The sequence below is a fragment of the Chiloscyllium punctatum genome, chromosome 5, assembly GCF_047496795.1.
Source record: "Chiloscyllium punctatum isolate Juve2018m chromosome 5, sChiPun1.3, whole genome shotgun sequence".
Lineage (NCBI taxonomy): Eukaryota > Metazoa > Chordata > Chondrichthyes > Orectolobiformes > Hemiscylliidae > Chiloscyllium > Chiloscyllium punctatum.
In genome coordinates this window covers 42,910,385-42,930,167 of record NC_092743.1, presented here as the reverse complement: position 1 = coordinate 42,930,167, position 19,783 = coordinate 42,910,385, and the positions used below count along the sequence as shown (strand labels likewise).

The following is a 19,783-nucleotide window of genomic DNA, read 5'->3' as shown; positions in this document are numbered from 1 at the left end:
TTTCGGCGGCACCGTGTTTTCCAGAAGACTTCGCGCACGTGCTGCTGCTGCTGCTCGGATGTGTCGATAGTCGCGTCGCGTTGTTCGGTTGAATACAGCGTGCAATCTCGAGAGGAAATCGCCTGCTGCTCTCAGCTCATCGGTCCGAAGCACCATGGGGGCGGAGCAAGGGCGCAGCGTAGGGGAATTAGCTCAAATGGTAGAGCGCTCGCTTAGCATGTGAGAGGTAGTGGGATCGATGCCCACATTCTCCACAGTGCTTTTCCTGGGGACACGCTTGAGACGCAAGCAGTGTGACCCTCGCGTGAACCCTGCGTGTGGCTCCAGTCTTTGCTGCTGCACAGATAGCACGATGGTGAGTTCACAAAATGCTGTGCAGAAAAAAAAGTTGAGCACGTGTCGCCCAGATGTTAAACCTTCCAGCAACGCGTTTGCTCTGGTGTGGTCAGTTCAAATCAGGCGTGAAGCCGTCCAAAGCAATTATTATTGCCCGCGGAGAGAAAGAAAACACATCCGGTGACAAAGGTCACAGTCTTGCCTTCTCTGAGGATTGAACTCAGGACCGTCAGATTGTGAGACTGACGCGCTGCCTACAGCGCTAAGAAGGCCAGCCGACAGCCGAGGCTCATACCGCGTGCCCAAATAGGCCTGTTTTCAAGGTGCCGCGAGCCACAGAGCAACCCTCGTCAGAAAGCTGCAGCTCCAGTGTGGCCAGGATATCGGCTTTCAATCCACAATCACGCACGTCGCCCGTTACATGCTGGGCTCTGGCCCGTGCAGAGACACGGCCCACTCGCGGTACCGCAGAGCCGTGGCGTCAGGAGCTCGGCAAAGCCCGGTATGTCTTGCGCTTGGCAGGCAACATTCGGCAAAGCCTTTCACTTCTTTGTCTCGATGGCTCCGCTACTGGAGAGCCACGTCACAGCGCACTAAGATCCTTTGCTCAGCACTCCATGCAGGCAAGAAGGGAGGTGCTTCCGTTTACCAAAGAGCCTAAGAAAATGAGGGTTTGCTTTAGGAAAAGAAGGAAGCACTTGTCAGGTATAGACAGGATAGATCGAGTGAATCCGTACAAGAGTGTAAAGACAGTAGGGAAATCAGGAGGGTAAAAAGGGGACCTGAGATAGCTTTGGCAGATAGAGTTAAGGAAAATCCAAAGGGTTTTTGCAAATACATTATAAGGACAAAAGGGTGACTAGGGAGAGAAGAGGGCCCCTCGAGGATCAGCACAGCGGCCTTTGTGTCGAGCCGCAGGAGAGGCTGGGCCGATACTAAACGAGTATTTTGCATCAGTGTTTACTGTGGAAAAGGATAGAATGTAGGGAGAAGTATAGAATATAGGGAAATGGATGGTGACATCTTGAAAATTGTCCACATTGCAGAGGAGGAATGCTGGATGCCTTGAAGCGCGTACAAGTGGATCAATGCCCAGGACCTGATCAGGTCTGGGGGAAGCTAAGGAAGTGATTGCTGGGCCCCTTGCTGAGATATTTGTATGGTTGATATAAAATCATGAGGCGTATAGATCGGATAAAGAGAGAAAGTCTTTTCCCTGGGGTGCGGGAGACCAGCACTAGAGGGCAGAGGTTTAGGGTGAGAGGGAAAAGATATGAAAGAGAACTAAGGGGCACCTTTTTCACACAGAGGGTGGTACGTGTATGGAATGAGCTGCCAGAGGAAGTGGCGGAGGCGAGTGCAATTGCAATATTTAAAAGGCATCTGGGTGGCTATATGAATAGGAAGGGTTTGGAGGGATATGGCCCGCGTGCCGGCAGGTACGACTAGATTGGGATGGGATATCTGGTCGGAAAGGTCCGACCGAAGGGTCTCTTTCCGTGACGTACATCTCTATGACTCTATGACTCCTTTCAAGCAAAGTTTTCCCGCGAAGCGGCGCTCTAAACTGCTCGATGACAACTTACTATGTCAACGTCCGGACGAAGGAGTCTTCCATTCCTGTCGGAAAACTGCCTGTGGACTTCTCTTCGTTTCCTCTTCATGAAATCTGGCCTGCACGGGGTGTGCCACTTCCACAGTTGCACAAGTTGAACAGCAACGCATCTGAGCAGGTCAGCACTTAGGAAAGGCCCTACCGGTCAGACAGGGCTCGCGGGTGCTGCTTCAGACGAGTGGCGGTTGCTCTTTGCATCTCGGCCTGCTTGGCGTGTATCTGAAAGCAGCACTTTGCGGAACCTGACCGCAGGGCTGCAGCTCACGAGGATGAAGGAGAAGCCCTCTTTTTTCGTCTGGTAACAGCCCCAAGTGTTCTCTTTCTCCAAAATACACCTTCTTCTTCTTCAGAGAAGTCTGCCTGTTGGTGTGCTGTGACGTCTGCAGTTGCAAACCACGAGCAGCAGGGAGCCCTCTGGAGGAACACAACATCCACGCAGTCAGTCAGCACTCACTTGAACGTGTCGCAAGTCTCCAATCAGTCAGACAGCGCTCTCGAGTGCTACTTCACACTTGTTGTGACTGCTGGCGCCGATCGGTTCGTTTGGATTCTGGAATCTCAGAGCGTCTCGCTGGCGATTCTTTCGGCGGCACTGTGTTTTCCAGAAGACTTCGCGCACGTGCTGCTGCTGCTGCTCGGATGTGTCGATAGTCGCGTCGCGTTGTTCGGTTGAATACAGCGTGCAATCTCGAGAGGAAATCGCCTGCTGCTCTCAGCTCATCGTTCCGAAGCACCATGGGGGCTAAGCAAGTGCACGTTGTAGGGGAATTAGCTCAAATGGTAGAGCGCTCGCTTAGCATGCGAGAGGTAGTGGGATCGATGCCCACATTCTCCACAGTGCTTTTCCTGGGGACACGCTTGAGACGCAAGCAGTGTGACCCTCGCGTGAACCCTGCGTGTGGCTCCAGTCTTTGCTGCTGCACAGATAGCACGATGGTGAGTTCACAAAATGCTGTGCAGAAAAAAAAGTTGAGCACGTGTCGCCCAGATGTTAAACCTTCCAGCAACGCGTTTGCTCTGGTGTGGTCAGTTCAAATCAGGCGTGAAGCCGTCCAAAGCAATTATTATTGCCCGCGGAGAGAAAGAAAACACGTCCGGTGACAAAGGCCACAGTCTTGCCTTCTCTGAGGATTGAACTCAGGACCTTCAGATTATGAGACTGACGCGCTGCCTACTGCGCTAAGAAGGCCAGCCGACAGCCGAGGCTCATACCGCGTGCCCAAATAGGCCGGTTTTCAAGGTGCCGCGAGCCACAGAGCAACCCTCGTCAGAAAGCTGCAGCTCCAGTGAGGCCAGGATATCGGCTTTCAATCCACAATCACGCACGTCGCCCGTTACATGCTGGGCTCTGGCCCGTGCAGAGACACGGCCCACTCGCGGTACCGCAGAGCCGTGGCGTCAGGAGCTCGGCAAAGCCCGGTATGTCTTGCGCTTGGCAGGCAACATTCGGCAAAGCCTTTCACTTCTTTGTCTCGATGGCTCCGCTACTGGAGAGCCACGTCACAGCGCACTAAGATCCTTTGCTCAGCACTCCATGCAGGCAAGAAGGGAGGTGCTTCCGTTTACCAAAGAGCCTAAGAAAATGAGGGTTTGCTTAAGGAAAAGAAGGAAGCACTTGTCAGGTATAGACAGGATAGATCGAGTGAATCCGTACAAGAGTGTAAAGACAGTAGGGAAATCAGGAGGGTAAAAAGGGGACCTGAGATAGCTTTGGCAGATAGAGTTAAGGAAAATCCAAAGGGTTTTTGCAAATACATTATAAGAACAAAAGGGTGACTAGGGAGAGAATAGGGCCCCTCGAGGATCAGCACAGCGGCCTTTGTGTCGAGCCGCAGGAGAGGCTGGGCCGATACTAAACGAGTATTTTGCATCAGTGTTTACTGTGGAAAAGGATAGAATGTAGGGAGAAGTATAGAATATAGGGAAATGGATGGTGACATCTTGAAAATTGTCCACATTGCAGAGGAGGAATGCTGGATGCCTTGAAGCGCGTACAAGTGGATCAATGCCCAGGACCTGATCAGGTCTGGGGGAAGCTAAGGAAGTGATTGCTGGGCCCCTTGCTGAGATATTTGTATGGTTGATATAAAATCATGAGGCGTATAGATCGGATAAAGAGAGAAAGTCTTTTCCCTGGGGTGCGGGAGACCAGCACTAGAGGGCAGAGGTTTAGGGTGAGAGGGAAAAGATATGAAAGAGAACTAAGGGGCACCTTTTTCACACAGAGGGTGGTACGTGTATGGAATGAGCTGCCAGAGGAAGTGGCGGAGGCGAGTGCAATTGCAATATTTAAAAGGCATCTGGGTGGCTATATGAATAGGAAGGGTTTGGAGGGATATGGCCCGCGTGCCGGCAGGTACGACTAGATTGGGATGGGATATCTGGTCGGAAAGGTCCGACCGAAGGGTCTCTTTCCGTGACGTACATCTCTATGACTCTATGACTCCTTTCAAGCAAAGTTTTCCCGCGAAGCGGCGCTCTAAACTGCTCGATGACAACTTACTATGTCAACGTCCGGACGAAGGAGTCTTCCATTCCTGTCGGAAAACTGCCTGTGGACTTCTCTTCGTTTCCTCTTCATGAAATCTGGCCTGCACGGGGTGTGCCACTTCCACAGTTGCACAAGTTGAACAGCAACGCATCTGAGCAGGTCAGCACTTAGGAAAGGCCCTACCGGTCAGACAGGGCTCGCGGGTGCTGCTTCAGACGAGTGGCGGTTGCTCTTTGCATCTCGGCCTGCTTGGCGTGTATCTGAAAGCAGCACTTTGCGGAACCTGACCGCAGGGCTGCAGCTCACGAGGATGAAGGAGAAGCCCTCTTTTTTCGTCTGGTAACAGCCCCAAGTGTTCTCTTTCTCCAAAATACACCTTCTTCTTCTTCAGAGAAGTCTGCCTGTTGGTGTGCTGTGACGTCTGCAGTTGCAAACCACGAGCAGCAGGGAGCCCTCTGGAGGAACACAACTTTTTTTTATTTCAAAAATATACTTTATTCATAAATGATTTGATGGTCTGTACATTGGATCATGCCATACATATGTCCATATTTACAAACACAGATTCGACTTTATTCTTGTCCTTTACAATCCTGTGCATTTTTTCAATCCTGTATATATACATATATTTGGCTGAGGCATCAGCAGAGCCCAAAAAAACATCTGTATGGGCCCCCTGTTCTTCTTTCGGCAGGCCGATCTTACACAGTGGTCTTTCCCCACCGCGCCTTGGCGGCAGCTGCCCCAAGCTTCAGCGCGTCCCTCAACACGTAGTCTTGGACCTTGGAATGTGCCAGTCTGCAACACTCGGTCGGGGTCAACTCCTTCAGCTGGAAGATCAACAGGTTTCGGACCGCCCAGAGAGCGTCCTTCACCGAGTTGATGATCCTCCAGGCGCAGTTAATGTTCGTCTCGGTGTGAGTCCCGGGGAACAGGCCGTAGAGCACGGAGTCCCGCGTCACGGCGCTGCTCGGGACGAACCTCGACAAGCACCACTGCATTCCTCTCCAGACTTCCTCTGCATAGGCACATTCCAGAAGGAGGTGTGTGACAGTCTCGTCCCCCCCGCAGCCACTTCGAGGGCAGCGTGCGGTGCGGCAGAGAGTCCGGGCGTGCATAAAGGATCTCACAGGCAGAGCCCTTCTCACCACCAGCCAAGCCACGTCTTGGTGCTTGTTGGAAAGTTCTGGCGATGAGGCATTCTGCCAAATGGCTTTGACAGTCTGCTCAGGGAACCGCTCGACAGGATCCGCCCTCTCCTTTTCCCGAAGGGTCTCAAGGACGCTACGTGCTGACCACTTCCTGATGGACTTGTGGTCAAAGGTGTTTTTCCTCATAAATATCTCCACGAAGGACAGGTGATACGGAACGGTCCAACTACTCGGAGCGTTCCGCGGCAGCGAGGCCAGGCCCATCCTTCGCAACACCGGGGACAGGTAGAACCTCAGTACGTAGTGACACTTGGTGTTTGCGTACCGGGGATCCACGCACAGCTTGATGCAGCCACACACAAAGGTGGCCATCAGGGTGAGGGTGGCATTGGGCGTGTTTTTTCCCCCATTGCACCGGTCTTTGTACATTGAGTCTCTTCGGACCCGGTCCATCTTTGATCTCCAAATGAATTGGAAGATGGCCCGGGTGACTGCGGCGGCACAGGTCCTGGGGATAGGCCAGACCTGTGCCACATATAGCAATACTGAGAGTACCTCACACCTGATGACCAGGTTTTTTCCCGCGATGGAGAGCGACCGTTGCCCCCATCTGCCTAGTTTCTGTCTCATCTTCCTGATCCGCTCCTCCCAGGTCTTGGCGCACGCCCCAGCCCCCCCGAACCAAATACCCAGCACCTTCAGGTGGTCAGTCCTGACGGTGAAGGGGATAGAGGATTGGTCGGCCCAGTTCCCGAAGAGCATGGCCTCGCTCTTGCCTCGGTTTACCTTGGCCCCCGAGGCCCGTTCGAACTGGTCGCAGATGCACACGAGTCTGTGCACGGACAGCGGATCCGAGCAGAAAACAGCGACGTCATCCATGTACAGGGAGGCCTTAACCTGCAGGCCCCCGCTGCCAGGAATAGTCACCCCCCTCAGGCTCGCATCCTTCCTGATGGATTCGGCAAATGGCTCTATGCAACACACAAACAAGGCGGGTGAGAGGGGGCATCCCTGCCTGACTCCAGATCTTACAGGGAAGCTATCTGATTCCCACCCATTGATTGAGACTGCACTGACAATGTTGGTGTAGAGCAGTCTGATCCAATTTCCGATTCCCTCCCCAAAGCCCATTTTGGAGAGGACATCCCTCATATATGTATGCGATATCCTGTCAAAGGCTTTCTCCTGGTCCAGGCTGATGAGGCAGGTGTCCACCCCCCTGTCCTGCACGTAGGCGATCGTATCCCTGAGGAGTGCGAGACTCTCAGAGATCTTCCTGCCCGGTACAGCACAGGTTTGGTCCGGGTGGATCACCGATGACGCAGTCAGTCAGCACTCACTTGAACGTGTCGCAAGTCTCCAATCAGTCAGACAGCGCTCTCGAGTGCTACCTCACACTTGTTGTGACTGCTGGCGCTGATCGGTTCGTTTGGATTCTGGAATCTCAGAGCGTCTCGCTGGCGATTCTTTCGGCGGCACTGTGTTTTCCAGAAGACTTCGCGCACGTGCTGCTGCTGCTGCTCGGATGTGTCGATAGTCGCGTCGCGTTGTTCGGTTGAATACAGCGTGCAATCTCGAGAGGAAATCGCCTGCTGCTCTCAGCTCATCGTTCCAAAGCACCATGGGGGCTAAGCAAGTGCACGTTGTAGGGGAATTAGCTCAAATGGTAGAGCGCTCGCTTAGCATGCGAGAGGTAGTGGGATCGATGCCCACATTCTCCACAGTGCTTTTCCTGGGGACACGCTTGAGACGCAAGCAGTGTGACCCTCGCGTGAACCCTGCGTGTGGCTCCAGTCTTTGCTGCTGCACAGATAGCACGATGGTGAGTTCCCAAAATGCTGTGCAGAAAAAAAAGTTGAGCACGTGTCGCCCAGATGTTAAACCTTCCAGCAACGCGTTTGCTCTGGTGTGGTCAGTTCAAATCAGGCGTGAAGCCGTCCAAAGCAATTATTATTGCCCGCGGAGAGAAAGAAAACACGTCCGGTGACAAAGGCCACAGTCTTGCCTTCTCTGAGGAGTGAACTCAGGACTTTCAGATTATGAGACTGACGCGCTGCCTACTGCGCTAAGAAGGCCAGCCGACAGCCGAGGCTCATACCGCGTGCCCAAATAGGCCGGTTTTCAAGGTGCCGCGAGCCACAGAGCAACCCTCGTCAGAAAGCTGCAGCTCCAGTGAGGCCAGGATATCGGCTTTCAATCCACAATCACGCACGTCGCCCGTTACATGCTGGGCTCTGGCCCGTGCAGAGACACGGCCCACTCGCGGTACCGCAGAGCCGTGGCGTCAGGAGCTCGGCAAAGCCTGGTATGTCTTGCGCTTGGCAGGCAACATTCGGCAAAGCCTTTCACTTCTTTGTCTCGATGGCTCCGCTACTGGAGAGCCACGTCACAGCGCACTAAGATCCTTTGCTCAGCACTCCATGCAGGCAAGAAGGGAGGTGCTTCCGTTTACCAAAGAGCCTAAGAAAATGAGGGTTTGCTTAAGGAAAAGAAGGAAGCACTTGTCAGGTATAGACAGGATAGATCGAGTGAATCCGTACAAGAGTGTAAAGACAGTAGGGAAATCAGGAGGGTAAAAAGGGGACCTGAGATAGCTTTGGCAGATAGAGTTAAGGAAAATCCAAAGGGTTTTTGCAAATACATTATAAGGACAAAAGGGTGACTAGGGAGAGAATAGGGCCCCTCGAGGATCAGCACAGCGGCCTTTGTGTCGAGCCGCAGGAGAGGCTGGGCCGATACTAAACGAGTATTTTGCATCAGTGTTTACTGTGGAAAAGGATAGAATGTAGGGAGAAGTATAGAATATAGGGAAATGGATGGTGACATCTTGAAAATTGTCCACATTGCAGAGGAGGAATGCTGGATGCCTTGAAGCGCGTACAAGTGGATCAATGCCCAGGACCTGATCAGGTCTGGGGGAAGCTAAGGAAGTGATTGCTGGGCCCCTTGCTGAGATATTTGTATGGTTGATATAAAATCATGAGGCGTATAGATCGGATAAAGAGAGAAAGTCTTTTCCCTGGGGTGCGGGAGACCAGCACTAGAGGGCAGAGGTTTAGGGTGAGAGGGAAAAGATATGAAAGAGAACTAAGGGGCACCTTTTTCACACAGAGGGTGGTACGTGTATGGAATGAGCTGCCAGAGGAAGTGGCGGAGGCGAGTGCAATTGCAATATTTAAAAGGCATCTGGGTGGCTATATGAATAGGAAGGGTTTGGAGGGATATGGCCCGCGTGCCGGCAGGTACGACTAGATTGGGATGGGATATCTGGTCGGAAAGGTCCGACCGAAGGGTCTCTTTCCGTGACGTACATCTCTATGACTCTATGACTCCTTTCAAGCAAAGTTTTCCCGCGAAGCGGCGCTCTAAACTGCTCGATGACAACTTACTATGTCAACGTCCGGACGAAGGAGTCTTCCATTCCTGTCGGAAAACTGCCTGTGGACTTCTCTTCGTTTCCTCTTCATGAAATCTGGCCTGCACGGGGTGTGCCACTTCCACAGTTGCACAAGTTGAACAGCAACGCATCTGAGCAGGTCAGCACTTAGGAAAGGCCCTACCGGTCAGACAGGGCTCGCGGGTGCTGCTTCAGACGAGTGGCGGTTGCTCTTTGCATCTCGGCCTGCTTGGCGTGTATCTGAAAGCAGCACTTTGCGGAACCTGACCGCAGGGCTGCAGCTCACGAGGATGAAGGAGAAGCCCTCTTTTTTCGTCTGGTAACAGCCCCAAGTGTTCTCTTTCTCCAAAATACACCTTCTTCTTCTTCAGAGAAGTCTGCCTGTTGGTGTGCTGTGACGTCTGCAGTTGCAAACCACGAGCAGCAGGGAGCCCTCTGGAGGAACTTTTTTTTTTATTTCAAAAATATACTTTATTCATAAATGATTTGATGGTCTGTACATTGGATCATGCCATACATATGTCCATATTTACAAACACAGATTCGACTTTATTCTTGTCCTTTACAATCCTGTGCATTTTTTCAATCTTGTATATATACATATATTTGGCTGAGGCATCAGCAGAGCCCAAAAAAACGTCTGTATGGGCCCCCTGTTCTTCTTTCGGCAGGCCGATCTTACACAGTGGTCTTTCCCCACCGCGCCTTGGCGGCAGCTGCCCCAAGCTTCAGCGCGTCCCTCAACACGTAGTCTTGGACCTTGGAATGTGCCAGTCTGCAACACTCGGTCGGGGTCAACTCCTTCAGCTGGAAGATCAACAGGTTTCGGACCGCCCAGAGAGCGTCCTTCACCGAGTTGATGATCCTCCAGGCGCAGTTAATGTTCGTCTCGGTGTGAGTCCCGGGGAACAGGCCGTAGAGCACGGAGTCCCGCGTCACGGCGCTGCTCGGGACGAACCTCGACAAGCACCACTGCATTCCTCTCCAGACTTCCTCTGCATAGGCACATTCCAGAAGGAGGTGTGTGACAGTCTCGTCCCCCCCGCAGCCACTTCGAGGGCAGCGTGCGGTGCGGCAGAGAGTCCGGGCGTGCATAAAGGATCTCACAGGCAGAGCCCTTCTCACCACCAGCCAAGCCACGTCTTGGTGCTTGTTGGAAAGTTCTGGCGATGAGGCATTCTGCCAAATGGCTTTGACAGTCTGCTCAGGGAACCGCTCGACAGGATCCGCCCTCTCCTTTTCCCGAAGGGTCTCAAGGACGCTACGTGCTGACCACTTCCTGATGGACTTGTGGTCAAAGGTGTTTTTCCTCATAAATTTCTCCACGAAGGACAGGTGATACGGAACGGTCCAACTACTCGGAGCGTTCCGCGGCAGCGAGGCCAGGCCCATCCTTCGCAACACCGGGGACAGGTATTTTTTTTTTTATTTCAAAAATATACTTTATTCATAAATGATTTGATGGTCTGTACATTGGATCATGCCATACATATGTCCATATTTACAAACACAGATTCGACTTTATTCTTGTCCTTTACAATCCTGTGCATTTTTTCAATCTTGTATATATACATATATTTGGCTGGGGCATCAGCAGAGCCCAAAAAAACGTCTGTATGGGCCCCCTGTTCTTCTTTCGGCAGGCCGATCTTACACGGTGGTCTTTCCCCACCGCGCCTTGGCGGCAGCTGCCCCAAGCTTCAGCGCGTCCCTCAACACGTAGTCTTGGACCTTGGAATGTGCCAGTCTGCAACACTCGGTCGGGGTCAACTCCTTCAGCTGGAAGATCAACAGGTTTCGGACCGCCCAGAGAGCGTCCTTCACCGAGTTGATGATCCTCCAGGCGCAGTTAATGTTCGTCTCGGTGTGAGTCCCGGGGAACAGGCCGTAGAGCACGGAGTCCCGCGTCACGGCGCTGCTCGGGACGAACCTCGACAAGCACCACTGCATTCCTCTCCAGACTTCCTCTGCATAGGCACATTCCAGAAGGAGGTGTGTGACAGTCTCGTCCCCCCCGCAGCCACTTCGAGGGCAGCGTGCGGTGCGGCAGAGAGTCCGGGCGTGCATAAAGGATCTCACAGGCAGAGCCCTTCTCACCACCAGCCAAGCCACGTCTTGGTGCTTGTTGGAAAGTTCTGGCGATGAGGCATTCTGCCAAATGGCTTTGACAGTCTGCTCAGGGAACCGCTCGACAGGATCCGCCCTCTCCTTTTCCCGAAGGGTCTCAAGGACGCTACGTGCTGACCACTTCCTGATGGACTTGTGGTCAAAGGTGTTTTTCCTCATAAATTTCTCCACGAAGGACAGGTGATACGGAACGGTCCAACTACTCGGAGCGTTCCGCGGCAGCGAGGCCAGGCCCATCCTTCGCAACACCGGGGACAGGTAGAACCTCAGTACGTAGTGACACTTGGTGTTTGCGTACCGGGGATCCACGCACAGCTTGATGCAGCCACACACAAAGGTGGCCATCAGGGTGAGGGTGGCATTGGGCGTGTTTTTTCCCCCATTGCACCGGTCTTTGTACATTGAGTCTCTTCGGACCCGGTCCATCTTTGATCTCCAAATGAATTGGAAGATGGCCCGGGTGACTGCGGCGGCACAGGTCCTGGGGATAGGCCAGACCTGTGCCACATATAGCAATACTGAGAGGACCTCACACCTGATGACCAGGTTTTTTCCCGCGATGGAGAGCGACCGTTGCCCCCATCTGCCTAGTTTCTGTCTCATCTTCCTGATCCGCTCCTCCCAGGTCTTGGCGCACGCCCCAGCCCCCCCGAACCAAATACCCAGCACCTTCAGGTGGTCAGTCCTGACGGTGAAGGGGATAGAGGATTGGTCGGCCCAGTTCCCGAAGAGCATGGCCTCGCTCTTGCCTCGGTTTACCTTGGCCCCCGAGGCCCGTTCGAACTGGTCGCAGATGCACACGAGTCTGTGCACGGACAGCGGATCCGAGCAGAAAACAGCGACGTCATCCATGTACAGGGAGGCCTTAACCTGCAGGCCCCCGCTGCCAGGAATAGTCACCCCCCTCAGGCTCGCATCCTTCCTGATGGATTCGGCAAATGGCTCTATGCAACACACAAACAAGGCGGGTGAGAGGGGGCATCCCTGCCTGACTCCAGATCTTACAGGGAAGCTATCTGATTCCCACCCATTGATTGAGACTGCACTGACAATGTTGGTGTAGAGCAGTCTGATCCAATTTCCGATTCCCTCCCCAAAGCCCATTTTGGAGAGGACATCCCTCATATATGTATGCGATATCCTGTCAAAGGCTTTCTCCTGGTCCAGGCTGATGAGGCAGGTGTCCACCCCCCTGTCCTGCACGTAGGCGATCGTATCCCTGAGGAGTGCGAGACTCTCAGAGATCTTCCTGCCCGGTACAGCACAGGTTTGGTCCGGGTGGATCACCGATCCCAGAGCAGACCTGACCCGGTTGGCGATGACCTTTGACAGGATTTTGTAGTCTGCATTTAACAGTGAGATCGGTCTCCAATTTCTAATTTCCTCCCTCTCCCCCTTCCGCTTGTAGACGAGGGTGATGATGCCTTTCCTCATGGATTCACTCATGGTACCTGCCCGGAGCATACTGACATACACCTCCAGCAGGTCCTGGCCGATCAAGTCCCAAAGAGCGGAATAAACCTCGACCAGTAAGCCGTCGCTTCCGGGAGTTTTATTCTTTTCGAAGGACTCGAGGGCCTTGGTCAGTTCATCCAGAGATAGCGGCTGGTCCAGCCTCTCTCGTGTTCCGTCATCTAGGACCTCCGTGATAGAGGACAGGAACGACTGGGAGGCCGCGCTGTCGGTCGGCTTCGAGTCATACAGGCTGGCGTAGAAGGATTTGCTGATCCTCATGACGTCAGCCTGAGATGACGTTACCGAGCCATCTTCTTTCTTCAGGCTGCTGAGCACGGAGCTCTCTTTGTGCACCTTCTGGAAGAAGAAACGTGAGCACGTCTCGTCCTGCTCCACCGAGCGGACCCTGGAGCCCTCTGGAGGAACACAACATCCACGCAGTCAGTCAGCACTCACTTGAACGTGTCGCAAGTCTCCAATCAGTCAGACAGCGCTCTCGAGTGCTACCTCACACTTGTTGTGACTGCTGGCGCCGATCGGTTCGTTTGGATTCTGGAATCTCAGAGCGTCTCGCTGGCGATTCTTTCGGCGGCACTGTGTTTTCCAGAAGACTTCGCGCACGTGCTGCTGCTGCTGCTCGGATGTGTCGATAGTCGCGTCGCGTTGTTCGGTTGAATACAGCGTGCAATCTCGAGAGGAAATCGCCTGCTGCTCTCAGCTCATCGTTCCGAAGCACCATGGGGGCTAAGCAAGTGCACGTTGTAGGGGAATTAGCTCAAATGGTAGAGCGCTCGCTTAGCATGCGAGAGGTAGTGGGATCGATGCCCACATTCTCCACAGTGCTTTTCCTGGGGACACGCTTGAGACGCAAGCAGTGTGACCCTCGCGTGAACCCTGCGTGTGGCTCCAGTCTTTGCTGCTGCACAGATAGCACGATGGTGAGTTCCCAAAATGCTGTGCAGAAAAAAAAGTTGAGCACGTGTCGCCCAGATGTTAAACCTTCCAGCAACGCGTTTGCTCTGGTGTGGTCAGTTCAAATCAGGCGTGAAGCCGTCCAAAGCAATTATTATTGCCCGCGGAGAGAAAGAAAACACGTCCGGTGACAAAGGCCACAGTCTTGCCTTCTCTGAGGAGTGAACTCAGGACTTTCAGATTATGAGACTGACGCGCTGCCTACTGCGCTAAGAAGGCCAGCCGACAGCCGAGGCTCATACCGCGTGCCCAAATAGGCCGGTTTTCAAGGTGCCGCGAGCCACAGAGCAACCCTCGTCAGAAAGCTGCAGCTCCAGTGAGGCCAGGATATCGGCTTTCAATCCACAATCACGCACGTCGCCCGTTACATGCTGGGCTCTGGCCCGTGCAGAGACACGGCCCACTCGCGGTACCGCAGAGCCGTGGCGTCAGGAGCTCGGCAAAGCCTGGTATGTCTTGCGCTTGGCAGGCAACATTCGGCAAAGCCTTTCACTTCTTTGTCTCGATGGCTCCGCTACTGGAGAGCCACGTCACAGCGCACTAAGATCCTTTGCTCAGCACTCCATGCAGGCAAGAAGGGAGGTGCTTCCGTTTACCAAAGAGCCTAAGAAAATGAGGGTTTGCTTAAGGAAAAGAAGGAAGCACTTGTCAGGTATAGACAGGATAGATCGAGTGAATCCGTACAAGAGTGTAAAGACAGTAGGGAAATCAGGAGGGTAAAAAGGGGACCTGAGATAGCTTTGGCAGATAGAGTTAAGGAAAATCCAAAGGGTTTTTGCAAATACATTATAAGGACAAAAGGGTGACTAGGGAGAGAATAGGGCCCCTCGAGGATCAGCACAGCGGCCTTTGTGTCGAGCCGCAGGAGAGGCTGGGCCGATACTAAACGAGTATTTTGCATCAGTGTTTACTGTGGAAAAGGATAGAATGTAGGGAGAAGTATAGAATATAGGGAAATGGATGGTGACATCTTGAAAATTGTCCACATTGCAGAGGAGGAATGCTGGATGCCTTGAAGCGCGTACAAGTGGATCAATGCCCAGGACCTGATCAGGTCTGGGGGAAGCTAAGGAAGTGATTGCTGGGCCCCTTGCTGAGATATTTGTATGGTTGATATAAAATCATGAGGCGTATAGATCGGATAAAGAGAGAAAGTCTTTTCCCTGGGGTGCGGGAGACCAGCACTAGAGGGCAGAGGTTTAGGGTGAGAGGGAAAAGATATGAAAGAGAACTAAGGGGCACCTTTTTCACACAGAGGGTGGTACGTGTATGGAATGAGCTGCCAGAGGAAGTGGCGGAGGCGAGTGCAATTGCAATATTTAAAAGGCATCTGGGTGGCTATATGAATAGGAAGGGTTTGGAGGGATATGGCCCGCGTGCCGGCAGGTACGACTAGATTGGGATGGGATATCTGGTCGGAAAGGTCCGACCGAAGGGTCTCTTTCCGTGACGTACATCTCTATGACTCTATGACTCCTTTCAAGCAAAGTTTTCCCGCGAAGCGGCGCTCTAAACTGCTCGATGACAACTTACTATGTCAACGTCCGGACGAAGGAGTCTTCCATTCCTGTCGGAAAACTGCCTGTGGACTTCTCTTCGTTTCCTCTTCATGAAATCTGGCCTGCACGGGGTGTGCCACTTCCACAGTTGCACAAGTTGAACAGCAACGCATCTGAGCAGGTCAGCACTTAGGAAAGGCCCTACCGGTCAGACAGGGCTCGCGGGTGCTGCTTCAGACGAGTGGCGGTTGCTCTTTGCATCTCGGCCTGCTTGGCGTGTATCTGAAAGCAGCACTTTGCGGAACCTGACCGCAGGGCTGCAGCTCACGAGGATGAAGGAGAAGCCCTCTTTTTTCGTCTGGTAACAGCCCCAAGTGTTCTCTTTCTCCAAAATACACCTTCTTCTTCTTCAGAGAAGTCTGCCTGTTGGTGTGCTGTGACGTCTGCAGTTGCAAACCACGAGCAGCAGGGAGCCCTCTGGAGGAACTTTTTTTTTTATTTCAAAAATATACTTTATTCATAAATGATTTGATGGTCTGTACATTGGATCATGCCATACATATGTCCATATTTACAAACACAGATTCGACTTTATTCTTGTCCTTTACAATCCTGTGCATTTTTTCAATCTTGTATATATACATATATTTGGCTGAGGCATCAGCAGAGCCCAAAAAAACGTCTGTATGGGCCCCCTGTTCTTCTTTCGGCAGGCCGATCTTACACAGTGGTCTTTCCCCACCGCGCCTTGGCGGCAGCTGCCCCAAGCTTCAGCGCGTCCCTCAACACGTAGTCTTGGACCTTGGAATGTGCCAGTCTGCAACACTCGGTCGGGGTCAACTCCTTCAGCTGGAAGATCAACAGGTTTCGGACCGCCCAGAGAGCGTCCTTCACCGAGTTGATGATCCTCCAGGCGCAGTTAATGTTCGTCTCGGTGTGAGTCCCGGGGAACAGGCCGTAGAGCACGGAGTCCCGCGTCACGGCGCTGCTCGGGACGAACCTCGACAAGCACCACTGCATTCCTCTCCAGACTTCCTCTGCATAGGCACATTCCAGAAGGAGGTGTGTGACAGTCTCGTCCCCCCCGCAGCCACTTCGAGGGCAGCGTGCGGTGCGGCAGAGAGTCCGGGCGTGCATAAAGGATCTCACAGGCAGAGCCCTTCTCACCACCAGCCAAGCCACGTCTTGGTGCTTGTTGGAAAGTTCTGGCGATGAGGCATTCTGCCAAATGGCTTTGACAGTCTGCTCAGGGAACCGCTCGACAGGATCCGCCCTCTCCTTTTCCCGAAGGGTCTCAAGGACGCTACGTGCTGACCACTTCCTGATGGACTTGTGGTCAAAGGTGTTTTTCCTCATAAATTTCTCCACGAAGGACAGGTGATACGGAACGGTCCAACTACTCGGAGCGTTCCGCGGCAGCGAGGCCAGGCCCATCCTTCGCAACACCGGGGACAGGTATTTTTTTTTTTATTTCAAAAATATACTTTATTCATAAATGATTTGATGGTCTGTACATTGGATCATGCCATACATATGTCCATATTTACAAACACAGATTCGACTTTATTCTTGTCCTTTACAATCCTGTGCATTTTTTCAATCTTGTATATATACATATATTTGGCTGGGGCATCAGCAGAGCCCAAAAAAACGTCTGTATGGGCCCCCTGTTCTTCTTTCGGCAGGCCGATCTTACACGGTGGTCTTTCCCCACCGCGCCTTGGCGGCAGCTGCCCCAAGCTTCAGCGCGTCCCTCAACACGTAGTCTTGGACCTTGGAATGTGCCAGTCTGCAACACTCGGTCGGGGTCAACTCCTTCAGCTGGAAGATCAACAGGTTTCGGACCGCCCAGAGAGCGTCCTTCACCGAGTTGATGATCCTCCAGGCGCAGTTAATGTTCGTCTCGGTGTGAGTCCCGGGGAACAGGCCGTAGAGCACGGAGTCCCGCGTCACGGCGCTGCTCGGGACGAACCTCGACAAGCACCACTGCATTCCTCTCCAGACTTCCTCTGCATAGGCACATTCCAGAAGGAGGTGTGTGACAGTCTCGTCCCCCCCGCAGCCACTTCGAGGGCAGCGTGCGGTGCGGCAGAGAGTCCGGGCGTGCATAAAGGATCTCACAGGCAGAGCCCTTCTCACCACCAGCCAAGCCACGTCTTGGTGCTTGTTGGAAAGTTCTGGCGATGAGGCATTCTGCCAAATGGCTTTGACAGTCTGCTCAGGGAACCGCTCGACAGGATCCGCCCTCTCCTTTTCCCGAAGGGTCTCAAGGACGCTACGTGCTGACCACTTCCTGATGGACTTGTGGTCAAAGGTGTTTTTCCTCATAAATTTCTCCACGAAGGACAGGTGATACGGAACGGTCCAACTACTCGGAGCGTTCCGCGGCAGCGAGGCCAGGCCCATCCTTCGCAACACCGGGGACAGGTAGAACCTCAGTACGTAGTGACACTTGGTGTTTGCGTACCGGGGATCCACGCACAGCTTGATGCAGCCACACACAAAGGTGGCCATCAGGGTGAGGGTGGCATTGGGCGTGTTTTTTCCCCCATTGCACCGGTCTTTGTACATTGAGTCTCTTCGGACCCGGTCCATCTTTGATCTCCAAATGAATTGGAAGATGGCCCGGGTGACTGCGGCGGCACAGGTCCTGGGGATAGGCCAGACCTGTGCCACATATAGCAATACTGAGAGGACCTCACACCTGATGACCAGGTTTTTTCCCGCGATGGAGAGCGACCGTTGCCCCCATCTGCCTAGTTTCTGTCTCATCTTCCTGATCCGCTCCTCCCAGGTCTTGGCGCACGCCCCAGCCCCCCCGAACCAAATACCCAGCACCTTCAGGTGGTCAGTCCTGACGGTGAAGGGGATAGAGGATTGGTCGGCCCAGTTCCCGAAGAGCATGGCCTCGCTCTTGCCTCGGTTTACCTTGGCCCCCGAGGCCCGTTCGAACTGGTCGCAGATGCACACGAGTCTGTGCACGGACAGCGGATCCGAGCAGAAAACAGCGACGTCATCCATGTACAGGGAGGCCTTAACCTGCAGGCCCCCGCTGCCAGGAATAGTCACCCCCCTCAGGCTCGCATCCTTCCTGATGGATTCGGCAAATGGCTCTATGCAACACACAAACAAGGCGGGTGAGAGGGGGCATCCCTGCCTGACTCCAGATCTTACAGGGAAGCTATCTGATTCCCACCCATTGATTGAGACTGCACTGACAATGTTGGTGTAGAGCAGTCTGATCCAATTTCCGATTCCCTCCCCAAAGCCCATTTTGGAGAGGACATCCCTCATATATGTATGCGATATCCTGTCAAAGGCTTTCTCCTGGTCCAGGCTGATGAGGCAGGTGTCCACCCCCCTGTCCTGCACGTAGGCGATCGTATCCCTGAGGAGTGCGAGACTCTCAGAGATCTTCCTGCCCGGTACAGCACAGGTTTGGTCCGGGTGGATCACCGATCCCAGAGCAGACCTGACCCGGTTGGCGATGACCTTTGACAGGATTTTGTAGTCTGCATTTAACAGTGAGATCGGTCTCCAATTTCTAATTTCCTCCCTCTCCCCCTTCCGCTTGTAGACGAGGGTGATGATGCCTTTCCTCATGGATTCACTCATGGTACCTGCCCGGAGCATACTGACATACACCTCCAGCAGGTCCTGGCCGATCAAGTCCCAAAGAGCGGAATAAACCTCGACCAGTAAGCCGTCGCTTCCGGGAGTTTTATTCTTTTCGAAGGACTCGAGGGCCTTGGTCAGTTCATCCAGAGATAGCGGCTGGTCCAGCCTCTCTCGTGTTCCGTCATCTAGGACCTCCGTGATAGAGGACAGGAACGACTGGGAGGCCGCGCTGTCGGTCGGCTTCGAGTCATACAGGCTGGCGTAGAAGGATTTGCTGATCCTCATGACGTCAGCCTGAGATGACGTTACCGAGCCATCTTCTTTCTTCAGGCTGCTGAGCACGGAGCTCTCTTTGTGCACCTTCTGGAAGAAGAAACGTGAGCACGTCTCGTCCTGCTCCACCGAGCGGACCCTGGAGCCCTCTGGAGGAACACAACATCCACGCAGTCAGTCAGCACTCACTTGAACGTGTCGCAAGTCTCCAATCAGTCAGACAGCGCTCTCGAGTGCTACCTCACACTTGTTGTGACTGCTGGCGCCGATCGGTTCGTTTGGATTCTGGAATCTCAGAGCGTCTCGCTGGCGATTCTTTCGGCGGCACTGTGTTTTCCAGAAGACTTCGCGCACGTGCTGCTGCTGCTGCTCGGATGTGTCGATAGTCGCGTCGCGTTGTTCGGTTGAATACAGCGTGCAATCTCGAGAGGAAATCGCCTGCTGCTCTCAGCTCATCGTTCCGAAGCACCATGGGGGCTAAGCAAGTGCACGTTGTAGGGGAATTAGCTCAAATGGTAGAGCGCTCGCTTAGCATGCGAGAGGTAGTGGGATCGATGCCCACATTCTCCACAGTGCTTTTCCTGGGGACACGCTTGAGACGCAAGCAGTGTGACCCTCGCGTGAACCCTGCGTGTGGCTCCAGTCTTTGCTGCTGCACAGATAGCACGATGGTGAGTTCACAAAATGCTGTGCAGAAAAAAAAGTTGAGCACGTGTCGCCCAGATGTTAAACCTTCCAGCAACGCGTTTGCTCTGGTGTGGTCAGTTCAAATCAGGCGTGAAGCCGTCCAAAGCAATTATTATTGCCCGCGGAGAGAAAGAAAACACGTCCGGTGACAAAGGCCACAGT

At 53.4% G+C, this 19,783-nt stretch overlaps 7 non-coding genes across 7 annotated transcripts; 4 read left to right on the top strand and 3 right to left on the bottom strand.

Annotated features, from left to right (window-relative positions):
- Positions 1–2,713: 2,713 nt before the first annotated feature.
- Positions 2,714–2,786, top strand: trnaa-agc (transfer RNA alanine (anticodon AGC)). The gene has a single exon. It is a non-coding gene; the product is annotated as a tRNA-Ala (tRNA).
- Positions 2,787–3,067: 281 nt separating this feature from the next.
- On the bottom strand, positions 3,068–3,140 carry trnam-cau (transfer RNA methionine (anticodon CAU)). Its single transcript has one exon. It is a non-coding gene; the product is annotated as a tRNA-Met (tRNA).
- Positions 3,141–7,241: 4,101 nt separating this feature from the next.
- On the top strand, positions 7,242–7,314 carry trnaa-agc (transfer RNA alanine (anticodon AGC)). Its single transcript has one exon. It is a non-coding gene; the product is annotated as a tRNA-Ala (tRNA).
- A 281-nt stretch (positions 7,315–7,595) lies between these two features.
- On the bottom strand, positions 7,596–7,668 carry trnam-cau (transfer RNA methionine (anticodon CAU)). Its single transcript has one exon. It is a non-coding gene; the product is annotated as a tRNA-Met (tRNA).
- Positions 7,669–13,336: 5,668 nt separating this feature from the next.
- Positions 13,337–13,409, top strand: trnaa-agc (transfer RNA alanine (anticodon AGC)). The gene has a single exon. It is a non-coding gene; the product is annotated as a tRNA-Ala (tRNA).
- Positions 13,410–13,690: 281 nt separating this feature from the next.
- Positions 13,691–13,763, bottom strand: trnam-cau (transfer RNA methionine (anticodon CAU)). The gene has a single exon. It is a non-coding gene; the product is annotated as a tRNA-Met (tRNA).
- Positions 13,764–19,431: 5,668 nt separating this feature from the next.
- On the top strand, positions 19,432–19,504 carry trnaa-agc (transfer RNA alanine (anticodon AGC)). The gene has a single exon. It is a non-coding gene; the product is annotated as a tRNA-Ala (tRNA).
- Positions 19,505–19,783: the final 279 nt, after the last annotated feature.